This window comes from Lethenteron reissneri, chromosome 47 (genome assembly GCF_015708825.2).
Source record: "Lethenteron reissneri isolate LAM-NWPU_2019-01 chromosome 47, ASM1570882v1, whole genome shotgun sequence".
Taxonomy (NCBI): domain Eukaryota; kingdom Metazoa; phylum Chordata; class Hyperoartia; order Petromyzontiformes; family Petromyzontidae; genus Lethenteron; species Lethenteron reissneri.
The window spans coordinates 6,785,023-6,802,686 of NC_083825.1; the positions used below are offsets into that span (position 1 = coordinate 6,785,023).

The 17,664-nt window shown below is 50.9% G+C and overlaps 1 pseudogene; it reads left to right on the forward strand.

Annotated features, from left to right (window-relative positions):
- The first annotated feature begins 7,701 nt into the window (after positions 1 to 7,701).
- The window catches only part of LOC133354470 (paired box protein Pax-2a-like), a 51,185-nt pseudogene continuing 41,222 nt past the window's right edge, over positions 7,702 to 17,664 (forward strand).

The window sequence follows — 17,664 nt, forward strand, 5'->3', positions numbered from 1 at the left end:
ACAGTGACGAGCGAGCGCTTCAGAAGGTGAACACCACGAAGGTGCCGTCCACGCTGGTACAGAGAGGGGCTTGTCCGGCTCCCCAGCGTTCGAAGAAGACGTGCACATCACCAACATGTGTGTGGTACATGGCGTGCTCCTCCAGCCAGAGCCGCGCCTTGAGCAGGCCCCTGAACACTGGAAGCACAGAGCAGCCGTCAGTGTCACCTTCCAGAATTTTTTTCCTCGAGCGCCGTGGGAAGGTGCGGTTCGAGAGCACCCATTAAAGACATCGCAGGATGGCGAGAAGACGACTTAAATGGGGGGACCTTCATCCAGCAGTGGATTGACCATGGCTGATGATGACCATAACGATACGGAGGTGAACTCACATTGCGAGCTACGTTAATATAGAGCATATGCGCCCTTGTCATAGGAATGTGGAATTTCCAACAATATTCGTGGTTCTTTCGGTAAAGTGACTTTACCGAAAGAACCAAGAATTATGAATCCTTGCAGTCACGAAAGCTTCAAATCGAACATTTCCAACAATAGCTCTGGGCCATCGATGAGAACCACAGTGACGCGTTGGACCAGGAAGACACTTTGAGTTGACATTCAAATGTAATTTTTTTTAATTATAATAATAAATGGAAATAAAAAAATAATTTTATTATTTCCATTCTACGTGACTTTACCGAAAAAACCAAGAAGATGAATCCCTGCAGTCACGAAAGCGTTACATCGAAATATAATAATAAACTTTAAATACTTATGCGGCATATCCCCCCTGAGTCTCGCCACTCTTTTTCGGGAGGGTCTTGCCAAGGTTTTGCAGTAGGGGGCGATGGTTGTTTTGTAATTAGCGACGTGGTCGTTTGAATTTGTCAACTTTGGACGATGACGCCGGAACGTAGTGACGTCACTCTTGCGAATGACGTCACGGGGATTTTAAACATCCGCTGTGAAACAGATGGCACGTAGTTTTATTTTTATTTTTTACGGTTAATACACTGGTAGTATTCATCAGGGCGGCCGCATGATTCGAACCGTAAATCTTTCTGACAAGCAGTGAGCGCACTACCGGCTAGAGGCCATATCGTTCCTCTCGTGCGCGTGGTGGGTAGTGGTGGTGGTGGCGTTGTTCTTCGGATTCCTCCTCTTAAAGCTCGACTCTTCTCTCTTGCCCATTCCCTACCCCGCACCTCCCCCGCCCTTCCAATTTCCTTCCCCCCCACCCCCCACCTCGGATTAGCACGGTCGGCTACGTACGGTGCGAAAGAAGTTCAGAGTACATACAGATATACATCCTGATAATTGTCCGGGATAAACATGCTGCCTAATCAGCAAGAGTAGGATCGCGGGGAAAACCAGGACAGACGACATCCATAAGAGAATCATCATCATGACGATGATGATCATGATGATGATCATCATGATAATCATCATCATCATCATACACTATGAGATATCTTTTACCAGTGGTCTCATAGTGTAAATGCTTACCCCGAGCTCTCAATACTCTGATATTGCACTGTGTTTGAGTTGTACGCCTTCTGGTGGCATCTGGTCCAACACCAATGGGGACTAGGCTCTAAAGAAAGCTGTCTCGGGTGTGGACCAATCAACTTCAAGGACAGTGCATATCATTATCATCATCAGAGTTGTTTTCTTTTTGTTTGCATTTTGACTTCTTGTGTTGAGGTTATTGCAAACATGATGCCTTGAATAAATGTGTCAGTTTTGTACCAGTTTAAAAGGGTAAAAACCTACTACTATCATCATCATAGTCATGGCGAATGGTATGTGGATGACCGATTGTAGACCACCTCTCCGCTCGCAGTGAGGTCAGCGTATTGGTCCAACAATCGTCACGGCGTGAGCAGCACAGCATCCAGCAGTGGAGAGACAATGGACCGTAAATGAGTCGGTTACTTGAAAGAGGCAGTGGGTGTGTAACATTATTGGGCTGGGTCTTTGTTGAGTCCAATTAACAATCTTATCAAATCTCGCGTTCCCTGGCCAAATACTTCGGCGTAGGCAGCATTGGCACTGTGTGTGTGGTACAGGTGTTTATGGTGGTGGTGATAGTATTGATGATGGTACGAGTGGTGGGTGGTGGAAATGTAGCTGATAGCGTACTGCGCTATCAGCTACATATGTATTCAAACACAATCACACGTGATTTAGAATAAACTTGGCCTGTTATAAACTTTGATTGTGTACACGTGCGAGATACGTACACAATGTCGTCGTGGGACAATGCAGTCCACTGTAGACAGAATCAATACAACTCAAACAAGTACGACAATGACGCCTCCATGCAGATGCGGAGGAGAACATGTTTTCGTTACCGAGTGTGACTTCCATTGTGGCCTCAGCAGCTATAAGTACTGCGTATTACAGGGGACGTGTCGGGACATGGTCCTTCTTCATATCACATCGCGAGACCAGTGATGGGCAGATCAGTCACGACTAGTATTCACTCGCTCTCGACTTTTATCAGCTCCGACTATCTGCCGCCTCTCTAGTTGTGCTATGAATAAGGGTCATTGCCCGAAACGTCGCCTATCATACGCTTTACTTGTAAGGCCACGGTGCACTATGGAACCGATGTGTTGAGTTGTGTGTTTAATTGTGCCTGTGCACGACCGCCAAACGCAGCAAAAGCATCGTTTGGTCGACGGGAACACTGCCGGCGACGAGAGGTCCCATCGCGTGTTCGCCTGTCGCGAACGAAGGCCGTCAGAAGCGAGCCGAGCCGTATCCTGTCGGGGAGTCCTGTGCCAGGCTAGGTGCACTTTGAGACCACGTGAAGTGTCGAAGGCTCGCTGGCAGGAGGAGGTCTCGGGACAGACCCAGTAGGTGCCATGGGTTGGCTGACTGAGATGACTGGTCCATGCACCACCAGCTGTACCCCCTACTGTGCCAACTTGTTCTATTTTAGTCGCCAGGCGCTCCGGTCGTTGTTGTGAGCGTCGCTCCTCTGCCTTCAATTGTTGATAGAGGGCGACTGCCTCCAATTGTCCAGCAGCGTCCTTCACGAGCCTCCTCCATAGAGGCCGATCTTGACACCGCTGGTTACCAGTCTTCAGCAAGTCCACTCAGCTCCACATCCTCCCGTACCGCATCAGCTCCATCTCTTCTGCATGATAAGTAAATACACACACACATACATACACGCGGCCTGTCTCTCGCCTGTGACATCCAAAGGCGGGCGGTCGATGTACTACTTACACTTGGAAATACAGCCAGCGGACATGCACAGGCTGTTGGTTTTACAGCTGTCGCCGTTAGAGGTGGGAGCAGCCCCTTCCATTACACCGTGGCACACGGATTCATTAAACCACCGCCACTTGAACTGCGTGCAGGATAAAGCGCGTTCACCCTAACCGTAGTGGAACATTGGAACATTGCACAGGGTCCCCCCCCCCCCTTTCCTCCACAATCCACTGCTGGATGATAAGGGTCACCTCCACCCTTCACCTCCATCTCCACCCCCCGCCCCCACCTATGCATTGAGAAATGTATTTCAGCACGCCAGCATCATTATATATATTTTAGTTTTATGCATAGAGTCTCTTCGTCATCGTTCATACAAATAGCATCTCCCACAGTCGCCGAGGACACACGGACAACTCTGGAAGGGAGCAGCAGCAGCAGCCAGGCAGCGCTTTCAACAATTGCCCAAGCTCTGCAATCCTCCGTATTATGAAAATGTTTTCAGTCACTCAATGAGTGTTTATCATACACGTGGGAGAAAAGCGGAGCACCCGGAAAAAACCCCACCACGCGTGCGAGGGCGTAACACTCTATCCCATATGGGAGGGACGGATGAGCCACGGTGGCTAGGATATGTTAACTACCTCGGCTGGTCTACAGGAGGTCGTGGGTTCGATCCCGACTCTGACGATGCCTGCCGTTATATATTTGGAGTCTCCGTGGCTCTCTCATCATCTTCACGGTGGCTATGAGATGTTAACTACTTCGCTTGATATACAGGAGTTCGTGGGTTCGATGCCGACCCCTGACGCCTGCTGCTGTATATTTGGAGTTTGTGTGTCTCTCTCATCATCATCACAGTAGCTAGGAGATGTTAACTACCTCGCCTGGTATACAGGAGGGCGTGGATTCGATCCCGACCCCTGACGCCTGCTGCTGTATATTTGGTGTTTGCGTGTCTCTCTCTCTCCGTGGTCGCGTGGATTTATTTTCTCCAGGCCCCTCCGGTTTTTCCCTCCACATTTAGAAACGTGCGCTTCGGGCGTTTGGCTGCTGTACATTTTACGTGATAATCCACTTTGTTGAGCTATCATTTGTCGCTTCTGAATAAGACATATATAGCTCAGTGGGCCTTACCCGGTAAAATAATTTAATAGTTTTAATAGTACCGCCTTCTCCTGTCGAGCCATGGCAATGCCAGGGCCCTCCATGATAGGATTTGGGGGGGGGAGGCGACTCGCACCGCGTGCCCCCCCCCCCCAACGCCTTCAAACTAAACCGTCAGTATGACGCCATCGTCGTCGTCATCATCAGACACCGTGACGTCGACGGCGCGGGGCTCCCCAAAGCGCGGGGCCCAGGGGGGCGTCGCCCCGAGGATTCGCCGTGGCCTGGGGACGCCTCTGGCCGCGGGGTGATGCCACCTCCCCGACGCGCGCCCAGGAGAATGAGAGTTCCCCAGCATCTGCGCCGTGATCCACCAATCCCAGCCGCTGCCGCCTCCACGGTGCTGAACTGCAGGGCGCGTCCATAGCCGCCACCGCTTCGTTCAGAGCGAATCAGAATCGCTTCTGGTTGTTGGTTCGGGATAAGAATTCACATTTGTTTAGCGGGTAAATTGCAATCATCATCATCAGCAGCAGCAGCAGCAGCCATGATGAATCCGCTGCTAGATGAAGGCCCTCCCAAGTGGCCTCGTGACGCATTACGATGTAACAATCCACGCAACTCCTCCTGCAGTCCCCGCATCGCTGCACTTCTACCCCGGGCCGTGTTCCCTCGTTGTGCCTGACAGTCCGCCGTCCGTCTCGACCACGTGCATCATCGTCCCTTCGAAGCCATCTTCCGCAAGACCCGCTTACCTTTGCTAACCTACGCCTCGTTTGCGGTTGTCCTCTAAGGCGCGTCTTCCTCTCTCCGTGTTCACACGCGAGAGCGCGCGACTTGCAAGGCGCAACGATAACGATGATGATGGTGGTGGTGGCGGTGATGGAACGACAGCCGCGCGTGACACAACGCGACCGAGCGGACGGACAAATCGCGGAGACTGAGAGACACATTCGGCCATCATCGCCGCAACCTCGATCCGTGACGGCTTTCCTCGAGAGAGAGAGAGATCGATGGCGGGTGGTTGGGACGGAGACCACAACGGGAGCGAGTGGGGCAGCCCAGCAACAGAACGCGTCCGATGGGACGTGCACGGGGGTAGACGGAGCGATGAATCAGCTCGTCGCGTTGCAGGCGCACGCGGGATTTTTAGATTTCAAGCTTTCGTGACTGCAGGGATTCATCGTCTTGGTTCTTTCGGTAAAGTCACGTAGAAGGAAAATAATAAAATAATAAAAATAAAACATAATAAAATAATTCTCACGACGTTTCGGCCACAACGCAAGCAGCCGTCTTCAGGTGGAGAACAGGTCTGTCAAGTAGACAGAGAAAGAACCAAGACGATGCACGCGGGATTGTTTACTAGAAGCGAGATGGCGCGAGACGGTTTGTGCCTTTGCGGGATGCCTTCATCCAGCAGTGGATAGAACAGCTCCCGGACGCTGCTCATCTTGAACAAGGATCGCATCCCCTACAGCGCCTGCCTAATGGCTGTCACCGGACACATTAGGAGGCTAATTGCGTATCAGTTAGATACCGAAGTCGGGTTACCATTGGTCAGAGATCCCGTGACGCTTTGGCCCATTCCTCCTCCTCTCTCTCCCTCTCCTCATCGCTCTCTCTCTCTGTGCACAGATCCCTTCCCCCAGTGCGTCTCCCTCCTCCCCGTGCCTCTCCCTCTCTCTCTCGCCCCTCTTCCAGCTCATCCCACCCAGCCGTCTCACGTCGCTCGCATCCCCATTGACGCGCGCGCGAGCTGAGACCGCACGGGCGTCCCCATGCCCCGTTCGGATCGAGACGCGAGCGAGCAAACGACACCGTCGAGTGAACGTCAAAGAAGTTAGCGGTGGGGAAAAGCAAATACTTGTTAATCTCAGACTCGGGAGTGGAACGCAAGACGCGCGGAGGAATTTGGAAGAGGCTTCGCGGCTCGTCGTCGTCAGCATCATCTTCATCGCGCTCCTCTTCCTCCTTCTCCTCGGGATTCGCGACTCGAAGACGAGAAAGATTTTTTTTTTTTCAAATTCTCAAGTTGGACGATACATCCGTTGCTATTGATGTTGTTGGTGAAGGTCTTCGGGGTGTGATTTTGTAAAAAAATATTTTGTGAAATATTTCGCAGTTTTATAATGGACGAGATTAATAGCACGTGTTTAACTTAACGCAGTTCCACAGTTTTTTTTTACCATTATTATGAAGATTACGATGGCAGTGGTGGGTGGTTGCGATGGCAACGATCACGAACGCGGTCGTGCAACCTGTCAAGTAGCCGAATCGGCGGATGAGCTTTAAGGAACTCCATCGCAATCAGCGAGCAACCATCCAACTCAGACGCGACTTGTTCGAGTTGTAACAGCGTGGACTCGGAGCAAGGGGAGAAGTTAACTCGGGGGCTGCAGAACTCTCGCGATGTCTCCCTCGATTCAGACACGTCTCGACCGCCCGAGTTCGCGCCGAGGCGACGTAGTGGCGACGATGAGCAGAAGACGGGAACACGTGCGTCGGTGAGACACGGAGACAGAGAGAGAGACACGGAGACAGAGAGAGAGACACGGAGACAGAGAGACGGAGACACGCAGAGCCGCAAACAGAGTGGGAAGACATCGGAGGGAACGCACAGAGCGAGAGAGACACGGAGGGACAGACAAAGAGAGACACGCGGAGATTATCGGAAGACGGAGGGCACGAAAAGACGCGCAAAGCCACGGAGAGAGACACACGGTGCGAGGGAGACACGCGGTAGATAGACACGAAGAGACATGTAGAACTAGAGAGTTAGAGACACGCAGACACACGGCGAGTTGCAGACAGAAGCTGTAGAGCGGGGAAGACGTGGGGGGAGAGACGTGGGGGGAGAGACGTGGGGGGAGAGACGTGGGGGGAGAGACGTGGGAGAATAGACGTGGGGGGAGAGACGTGGGGGGAGAGACGTGGGGGAGAGACACGGGAGAAGTCTTCCCATCACGAAGACGCGGGTTGCCCAGCGGTGTTCCACGGCTGAGTTGGCGCAGTGGCGTGCGTGGCGAGGAAGGAACGGACGAGCTCTCGGCCTGGAAACGTTCCCCGGAACGAGAAAAAGGAGGGGGAGGCGTGTCGATTCGAAGAAGTGGCGGTTTAAGATTTTTGTTCAGCTTTCGCCGCAACTCAGCTAAGAGACCCACCACCACCACCCACCACCACCCACCACCACCACCCACCACCACCCACCACCACCACCCACCACCCACCACCACCACCCACCACCACCAAACCGCCTCGAGGCACGTCCTGGGTGCTCCCGATGTAACGGACCCGATGATGACCCCCGAGTCTCAAGACGCGGGTTTGGAGCGGAGCTGAGCGAGGAATCAAACTTGGCTCCTCTGCGGTTCGCGGCACCTCCCTCCACCGGTGCCCCCCCCCCCCCCGCCATTTACCCCACCACCACCAGCAGCATCATCTACCCACCCCGCGCCCCCCACAACGACTACGAGCCCGCCATTATGGACCTCCACTGTAAGGGGGACCCCTTCGTCAGCATGCACAGTGAGTACGCCCTGGGGTCGCGCGCGGATGGACGAGGTGGAGATGGAGGAGTGAGCTGGGGACGACGCATGTGTGTGTGTGTTGGTCTGAGTGTGTGTGTGCGTGTTGGTCTGAGTGTGTGTGCGTGTGTTGGTCTGAGTGTGTGTATGCGTGTTGGTCTGAGTGTGTGTGTGTGTTGGTCTGAGTGTGTGTGTGCGTGTTGGTCTGAGTGTGTGTGTGCGTGTTGGTCTGAGTGTGTGTATGCGTGTTGGTCTGAGTGTGTATGTGCTTGTTGGTCTGAGTGTGCGTGTGTGCGTGTTGGTCTGAGTGTGTGTGTGTGTGTGTTGGTCTGAGTGTGTATGTGCGTGTGGGTCTGAGTGTGCGTGTGTGTGCGTGTTGGTCTGAGTGTGTGCGTGTGTGTTGGTCTGTGTGTGTGTGTAGAGGATGAGCTGTTAGCGCTGTGCTGTGCTACGAACCACGGTTATCCCGAGTTCGATTCCCGCTCACGGCCAACACCAGTGACGATGATCTGAACGAGTGATGGGCCTCCCCTAGGTCGACTCAGTCTCAATGAGTAGCTTGTGCGGTGTGTAAACATCGCCACTGGGGAGACAAAAAGCGACCGGGCGTGGTGCTGGCCACCCACCCTCTCGTGCCCCGTCCCCACCTCCATACGTAGTCGCAAACAGCACTTGCCCGAATAGTATGTTCAGGCTATGCGGGGATCTTTGTTATTGTATCGAATGTGCGTTGGTAGTGTGGAGCGGTAGTGGCGTGGTTAGCGCACTGCGCTACGAACCCGCGTTCCATTGCCGCTCGTGTACCGTTCCGGCCTTCATAGGTGCTCGCGAACAGCACTTGTCCCAACGAGTCTCTGCAGGCTATAGAGGGGATCCTTGTCTTTGTTGCTGTAGGCACGTGTGCGTCTGAGTGCGTGTGTGTGTGTGTGCAAGTGAAGTTCGTGTGGATTGTGTGCGTACGTCTGACATATCGTGAGTGCGACTCTGCGTGCGTGTGTGCACACTTTGGTCTGTGATTGTAAGTTGTCCTACAAACGCGTGTGTGTGATGTGTGTTGATGTGAGTGTACGTATGTAGCGGTTAGCGCGCGGTCAATACCAGTGACGATTAGCTGAACTAGTCCTGGGCCTCCCCTAGGTCGACTCAGCCTGAATTAGTAAGTACCTGGTGGGGGCGTTTAAAATCATCGCCAATAGGGAGACAAAGGCGGTCGCGCGTGGTTCTGGCCACCCTCCCCCTCGTGTACTGTTCGGGCCTTCATAGGTGCTCCCTAATAGCAACAATCTGTTAAGGCTATACGGAGGATCTTTGTCTTTAAGACTAAAGTGCGAGTGAGTGGCGTGGGGTGTATTCGTTTGTTGGGGTGTGCGTGTTGTTGCGTGGTGTGAGTGTGAGTGTCTGTGTGCTATTCTGGATGACACGCGTGTGTGCACGTATTTCCATCGTTCTGCGCGCGTGTTGGTATACATGTGTGTACATGTCGGGAGCGGTGGCGTAGTGGTTAGCGCGCTGCGCTACGAACCCGCCTACTCGAGTTAGATTCCCGCTCATGGCCAACAGCGGTGACGATTATCTTGACCGGTCGTGGGCCTCTCCTAGGTCGACTCAGCCTCAAATGAGTACCTGGTGCCGTGTGTACACATCGGCCACGCAACCCCTCGTGTGCCGTGCGTGCCAGCCTTCACAAGTGCTCGCTAACAGCACTTTCCCATGTTAAGGCTATACGGGTGTCTTTGTCTTCGTTATGAACGTGTGTGTTTGCTGGTGTGTAAGTGTCTGTCGGTTACTGCTGTGTTATTTGTGAAATCGTGTTCATGGTCTGTGTGTGTTGTTGTTGTTGTCTTTGTGGGTAAGGTGGCATGCGTTCGGATGTACGTTGGTTTGCGTGTGCTTTTGTGTTGTGGCGTGTATGAAGGGCGTGTGTGCCTATATGTATCTGCGTGTGTGTGTGGTGTGTTCTTGGCGTGCCTGTGGTTATGACCATTAAGAACGTAAAATCGTTTCACCAACTCTCTATCATACTTAACTACAAAGACCACCGCCACATATATAGCCTTTAACAGACAGTTGTTAGCGAGCACTAAATACGATGCACATGTTTTTATTTTATTTTACACACCGCAACAGCTACTGATTTGAGGCCGAGTCGACCTAGGGGAGGCCCAGGACCATTTCATATATTCGCTGTCACTGCTATTGGCCATGAGCTGGAATCGAACTTGCGTCGCCACACTAACCACTACACTACCGCTCACCATGCACATTCGCATATGTAATACAATAATACCATTATAATAATGATACCGGCTGTCAATAGAGTAACACAAATATTGTCTTACATCTATCGAATTATAAGACGCACCCAGAACTTTTTTGGGAAAAACACTCGATAAAAATTCGTCTTACAATCCGGATAATATGACAGCAAGAATTATGTTAGTTTAACTCGTACGCTTTCGCGACCAATATTACCGTAAATGTTGTGGATTCACTCTTCAACACACCGGTGGGCTAAAGTAGTGAACTATTTGTCTTTTGTCAACGTGACACTTTTTTGCTGATTGGCCGTGTCGGGTGGTGGAGGGTTACGACACATTTATAAATAACGCGATCTAACCCAAAAAACTTGATTATGAAGAATTATGTTGTTTATTTTTCGAGGAAAGCCTCGCTGAGCAGAGGTTTATCTTAAGCTTAAATAATAAGTGATAACAATGTACATCCCGTCGTCAATGCACTGATGGATGAAGGCCTTCTCTGTGACGTGGTGGTCGTTGAGGTTGTTTGATCATACTTCACCACGCCGGTCAGAGTGTGGATGTTTTAGGGTTAAGTTTTAAGGTGTTAATTTGAGCAACGGTTTTAATGGACTATTTATGACTGTTATGAAGAAGGGCCGTTGCCAGAAACGTCAGCCATTATATATGTTTACTGATGAATGTGGTGTTGGTTTGTGTAGTTATTTCTGCTTTTGCATCACCGCCAACGCAGCAGCAGCAGCAGCGATCTCCAACACCGTAACTTTACGTAATTATGTTGGATATGTCAACTGTGCAAAAGTGTCGCTACATTGACAGATTTGCGTAACATCGTAACACACACATATCCTGCTCAACTATATATTTGTTTTACAATTCATGATTGCATACAAATATCAGTCTAAAGAGCGAGTATACAATTATGTTAGTGTTCTATTATCAGTAAAGTACTGGCTTTGGCTCTCAACATAATTCATTAACCTTCTCGTATGAAACACACACAACTGCGCATAACTGTATAACGTAACGGGTTGAGTGACGGGTGGAGCGGTGGCGCAATGGTTAGCGCACTGCGCTACGACCATCGGCGATTACGAGTTTGATTCCCGTCAACAGCCAACATCAGTGGCGAGTGATACCCCCCCATCCCCCACGGACCCCCCCAACAACCCGCCACTGTTAACCAACCCGCATTGACCAGCGTGGTGAAGTATGCCCAATGAATCCTCACCTATCGTGACGGCAGGGGGAGAGCTTCCGTGCAGAAAGTACATTGACAAATGGTTGTAAACGATTTGTAGTATCGTTAAGCGTGACGACAATGTATACATATAGACTTGTGATGACAAAACAATAACCGGTTCGCTAACACCACATGTTGAACACAGTAACAACAATTCAATGGGAATTTGACAAATAATGAAATTGGACAAACATCCAAATATCGGACCGTCGTAAATGCGAGTGGTGAGAATCCGTGAGATTTTCTTGCTGACAAATTATTTTTAAATAAAAATATCATCACTTTTAAATCATCATCTAGATTCATAACTAATTTCTTTAGAACCGATTTTTGTGCTTAGTTTGTTGTCCTTCCCCCAGGACCTTCGATTAGCACGGCTGGATACATACGGTGTGAAAGACGTTCAACATACATACATACATCATACATACATCATACATACATCACACATTCATCATAATCACGGGTTAATTCCAGCCGGAGTTGTTCGGGACTGAGCTTCGGAAAACATCCTTTGAGAAATGATGCCCTGATCTTAATCGAAATGTGTTATTTTTCTGCTACGATAAGATTTATGTAATTACGTTGGATAGGTTCAGTGAACGAGCGATTAATTCCCGTAAATTATTAATCAATAATTATCTCTCGTACTTAGACATAGGGCAAGTCAGATATAAAGACAAATATTGTAATTTATATGATACCCCTTAATATTAGTGACACCAACAAGCAAAACGAATATATTTGTACAACACGCATGTTATTTACGGTGTAAAATATTCGACTCGGTAAAACAATTTAATGTGTGCGTATACTATCCATATAAATATATACATTCATATATACTTGTGATAGCACGTTGGCAGTTTTACGCAAACAACTACAACTTAACACGTGACTTTTAACGCAATCTTCACTAAGACCGGCCTGGAAAACAAACATATAACGATATAAATTAGGCGACGTTTCTGGCAATTGCCCTTATTCATCGCTCTGCCATGAAGAAGGCCCATTCCCCCGAAACGTCGACTAATATACAATACATTGTTTTTATTTATTTTTTTGGATGAGTGAGAAATTCCGCTATTGCTCGCATCTTCATCCATTAACGCTCTTACAGCCAGCTGTATCTGTTGTACTGTCACGTGCTTAATGCACAGCTTGAAGCGCGTGTTACAACATTCAACATTCAGGCGGCACGCGCGATGCGTTAGTGTGCCTGCTTTGACGTGTGAATGCGTGTGAATGCGTGTGCAGTTGCGTGTCCGCACGTATATGTATATATGTAACAGAAAATAGAGCGGTGGGCCAGTGGTTAGCGCGCTGCGCTATGAACCAGCGACCCGAGTTCGATTTCCGCTCACGGCCAACACCGGTGACGATGATTTGAACCTGTCTGGGATCTCCACTCGGTCAACTCAGCCTCAAAAGAGTACCTGGTGTGGTGTGTAAACGTCGCACTGGGAAGACAAAGGCGGCCGGGCGTGGTGCTGGCCACCCACCCCTTCGTGTGCCGTGCGAGCCTTCATAGGCGCTCGCTAATAGCACTTGCCCCAACAGTCTGTTAAGGCTATAAGGGGGATCTTTGTCTTTGTGTGTTTTCGTGTTAATGTCCCCATGTGTATGTGTGCACTTGCTCCGTTAGGGGCCATCCATTTAGTAGGAACGCAAAAAATCTGTCAAAACTTGACCCCTCCCCCCCTCCCCCCCTCCCCCCCTCCCTGTACGCACGCGGACTTTTCATCCCCCCCCCACCTGCGTACGTACGCCTGACGCACCCCCCCCCCCCCCCCCCCCAGAATCCTATAGAGCGGCCGATATTTAATCCACGCAGAAACGATCAAGGATTAATCATATTAACGTGTTGAAGAAAACAGTCCACCGCCGGACGATCTAACTCATTTGAAGGCCAATGTAGACAAATTATTATCGAGGCTTCACCCCCCCCCCCCGTTTCCTATGCGTACATTGTCAGTAGACCCACCCCCCATACGCACGCGTACACATTTGGGTTACCCCCCCTCCTCCCTCCATGCGTACGCACTAAACGGATGGCCCCTAAACCTGTGGAAGATATACGGGGGGACGTTACAAACCGGCTGTTTTTATACGACATATATACTCGTAGATGCACACCAACACACACACGACACGAAGACAAAGATCCCCCGTATAGCCTTAAAAGACTGTTGGGACAAGTGCTGTTAGCGAGCATTAACGCCAAGATATGCACACGAGGTGATGGGTGGCAAACGCACCACGCCCGACCGCCTTTGTTTCCCCAATGCTGATGTTTACCCGCAGCACCCAATACTCATTTAAGGCTGAGTCAACCTAGAGGAGGCCTAGGAACAATTAAAATCGTCGCCACTGATGTTGGTGACCAAGAGTGAGAATTTAACATCGCTTCGCCCGTTTCGAAGCGCAGTGCGCTAACCACTACACCACCGCTCCGCACATATATATAATGCGCTCACATGTACACACACACATTGGTTCGTGTGTAGCCATGCACAACTCTTACAGACTACAGAGGCAAGTGCTGTCGACTTATGGAAGCTCGCAATGAGGCTGGTCTAGCCAGCATTTTGCCCACCAGCCCGCCGTTGTGTAGGCATTCAAGGCTGAGTCAGCCTAGCGGAGGCCCAGAACGGCTTCGTTTATCTGCCGTTTGCCACGGCTGGGAATCGAACTCAGGTGACCGGTTTCATCATTGCAGTGCGCTGCTAACCACTACTCCGCTAACTCTCCGCAAATAAAAAGATCCCCGTATAGCCTTGAACAGGCGTGTTGGGGCAAAAGCTCTTAGCGAGTCGCACCGAGGGGGTGGTGTGGAACAGCACCACGCCCGGCCGCCTTTGTCTCCCCAGTGCTGATGTTTACACATGTGCAAATATACATACACAAACAATGTGGATGTTATACAGCGTACACCATCAACAACTACACACACACACTCAATAAATCAACACACACTAAACGACACAATAACTCACACATACTCAATAACAAAGACAAAGATCCCCCGTGTAGCCTAAACAGACTGTTGGGGCAAGTGATGTTAGCGAACAACCTTTGAAGGCCGCCACGGCACACGAGGGGTGGGTGGCCAGAACCATGCCCGACCGCCTTTGTCTCCCCAGTGGCGATGTTTACACATCGCACCAGCTACTTGTATAAGGATGAGTCGACCTAGGGGAGGCCCAGTACCGTGTCAGACATTCGCCACTGATGTTTGGCGATGAACGGGAATCGAACTCGTGTCGCCGGGTTCGTAGCGCAGCGCTAGCCTCACACACAGACTCAACAACTCCACACATACACACTCAACAACTCCACACACACACTCAATAACTCCACACACACACACTCAACAACTCCACACACACACCAAACAACTCCACACACACACAGCACGAGTGTTACGCTAATGGATGGCTGTTGTGTTGTGAGCTACGGCTGGCTGCAAGAACGTTATGGGATGAAAATGCGAGCAATAGCGGAATTTCTCACTCATCCATTTATTAATTTCGCTTATTTCCTCGCTCTCTCTCCGTTTCATTCACTCACTCAGACCCTCGCTCGCTCGCTCACTCATTCAGTGGGTCATTCCCACAGTCGCATATTCACTCGCTGTCGTTCGCTCGATCTATCCCTCCACCTGCTCATTCACTCGCACACTCCTTCATTCACCGACGTATCCACTCAGTCGCCTATTCACTCTCTCGCTCGTTCGCTTGATCGGGCTCTCACTCACTCTTCCGCTCGCTCGCCCACTGCGTCACCCACTCTATCGTACGCAGTTCATCCGCTCGCTCGCTCATCCGCTCTCGCTCGTTTGCTCTCATTGACTCGCTCGCTCACGAGTTTCATTCATTCGCTCAACGTATTCGTTCACTCACGAGAGCGCTCGCTCGCTCACTCTGTCGCCGTCAATCACCGTGCGCTACCCACTGCGCCGACGTTCCACCCTCCCCCCCCCGTCTGCACGAGCACACGCAACTTTGCGCATCTTACGCAAGGAAATAATCTCACGCGCGATGGACTCATCGTGAACCCGAGTGGCAAATGGAGACGCTACCCCCGTGTTCGAGAAGGGCTATAGGAAGCCGAGTGACCGATGGACGTCGCGATAATGTTCGCGAACGGGGCACGCGTCAAGCTCGTTCATTGGCTGTGTCGGGTGGAGGAGGGATTTACGACGCACATTTTTAGTAGACGATCTGACCCCCCCCCCCCCCCCCCCCCCCACTTGGGCCCCAGAGAAATTAGGGCATCGAGATCGATTGACATCACTCAGAGCGCACGTTCATCCTAAAGCTCGGCGCCTGGCCAAGGCTCGTGCTGTATACACGCGTAAAGCCCTTGTGTTCGTCCACTACTAGATGACAGCCGTACCCTCTCCGTCATGTATCTGTGTGTGTGTCTGTGCGTGTGTGTTAAGACGTATGGGGAGCGGTGGTGTAGCGGTTAGCGCGCTGCGCTATGAACCCGGCGACACGAGTTCGATTCCCGCACACGGCCAACACCCAGTGACGATTTTTTTAACCGGTCCCGGGCCTCCCCTAGGTCGACTCAGCCGCAAATGAGTATCTGGTGCGATGTGTAAACATCGCCACTTGGGAGACAAAGGCGGTCGGGCGGGTTGCTGGTCACCCACCCAATCATAGGTGCTACTCGCAAACAGCTTCTTCCCCAACAGTCTGCTAAGGCTATACGGAGGATCTTTATGCGTGCGCGTTAATGTGCATGTAATGTTCTGCACGCCTGTACATTGCACGCAGTAAATATCCGTCGGGCTCGTGCTGAACGAATGTACACGCGACCAACACCACCAACCAATTCGTCTCCCGCGGAGTGACACGCTAGAGCCGATAAAAAGCAAAGTGAAGCTGGCCACTGACTACTATTGCACATTTAACAGGCCTATTATGTATAAATGTGGTGTGGTTTTTTTGCTTACATTTGAACGCCAACACATTCTTAACATGAATATAACGCCGCTGGTGTTCACAATAGCCCCCTGTAGTCCGTAATGACGTGTTTGGGTTTTATTTTTTATACACGCAAATTAACTTGAGCCGAATAATTATCGTACGCGCCGGATTATAAGACACACCGAAAAGTAAGACGCACGCAAACCTACACCGGTTTATAAGACGCATCACCCTCACTTGCAGTACAGGGGCCATATACGGGTGGGGGGCAGCGAATCTTCTAATGCGGTGATGGCGGTAACGTTTTGTTATTTCATTCAGTAACTTATTGCAAGAAGTACTGTACGTAACAATGCATTTGCTACGTAATCATGTTTCGTGGGGAGAGATGGGGGGGGGGGAGCGGTGGCGCAGCGGTTAGCGCACTGCAGCGTGCATCGACTGCGGGCGACAAGTCGGATTCCCGACCACGGCTAACATCAGTGAGTGACCAGCGTGGTGAAGTATGGTCAAACAACTTCCCATGACCGGTACGGCGTCGAGAGGTTTTCATCCAGCAGTGGATTGACAAAGGGCCGTTCATTCATTATTATCATCACTATTTAAAAACAACTGTATTGAAATTCGAATATTTAATATTTGTCATTTATTGCGGTAAGTTATGTGAAAATGTGATCTGTTTTTAACATCATCATTTGAACGTGTTTATCACTTATATTAGCATACATATGAATGAGGAGTAGCAGGTAGTGTGTAACTCTATGGGGTAACTCTATGCATCAGCCAGTCGTCTCAGTCAGTCGACCTGTGGCACCTGCTGGGTCTGCCCCGTGACCTCCTGCCAGCGGGCGTTCGACACTTCACGTGGCCTCGAGGTGCACCTAGCCTGGCACAAGCGTCGTGGTGACGTCACCGCCACTTCGTGGCGAATGGCGGTTGTTGTTGTTGTTGATGGGGAGCAGTAGTGCATCGGTAAGCGCTACGCTGCGTTACGAACCCGGCCACCCCAGTTCGATGCCCTGTTCACGGCCACCACCAGTGACGATTACCTGAACCGGACCTGGGCCCTCCCCTAGGTCGACTCAGCCTCAAATGAGTACCTGGTGCCGTGTGTTAAACATTGGCCATCCACCCCTCGCCATTGGGGCAAGCGCTCGCAAAGAAGCACTTGCCCCAATGGCGATTGGGGAAACAAAGGCGGGTCGGGCGTGGTGCTGGTCACCCACCCCCTCGTGTGCCGTGCGTGCCGGCCTTCATAGGTGCTCGCTAGCAGCATTTGCCCCAATAATCTATGATGCCTATACGGTAGATCGATCTTTGTCTTTGTACGTCGTAAATGCAGGCTCCGATTGAGACGGAAAATTCAGCGTTCCTCAATAACGCCGTTTGTTTAG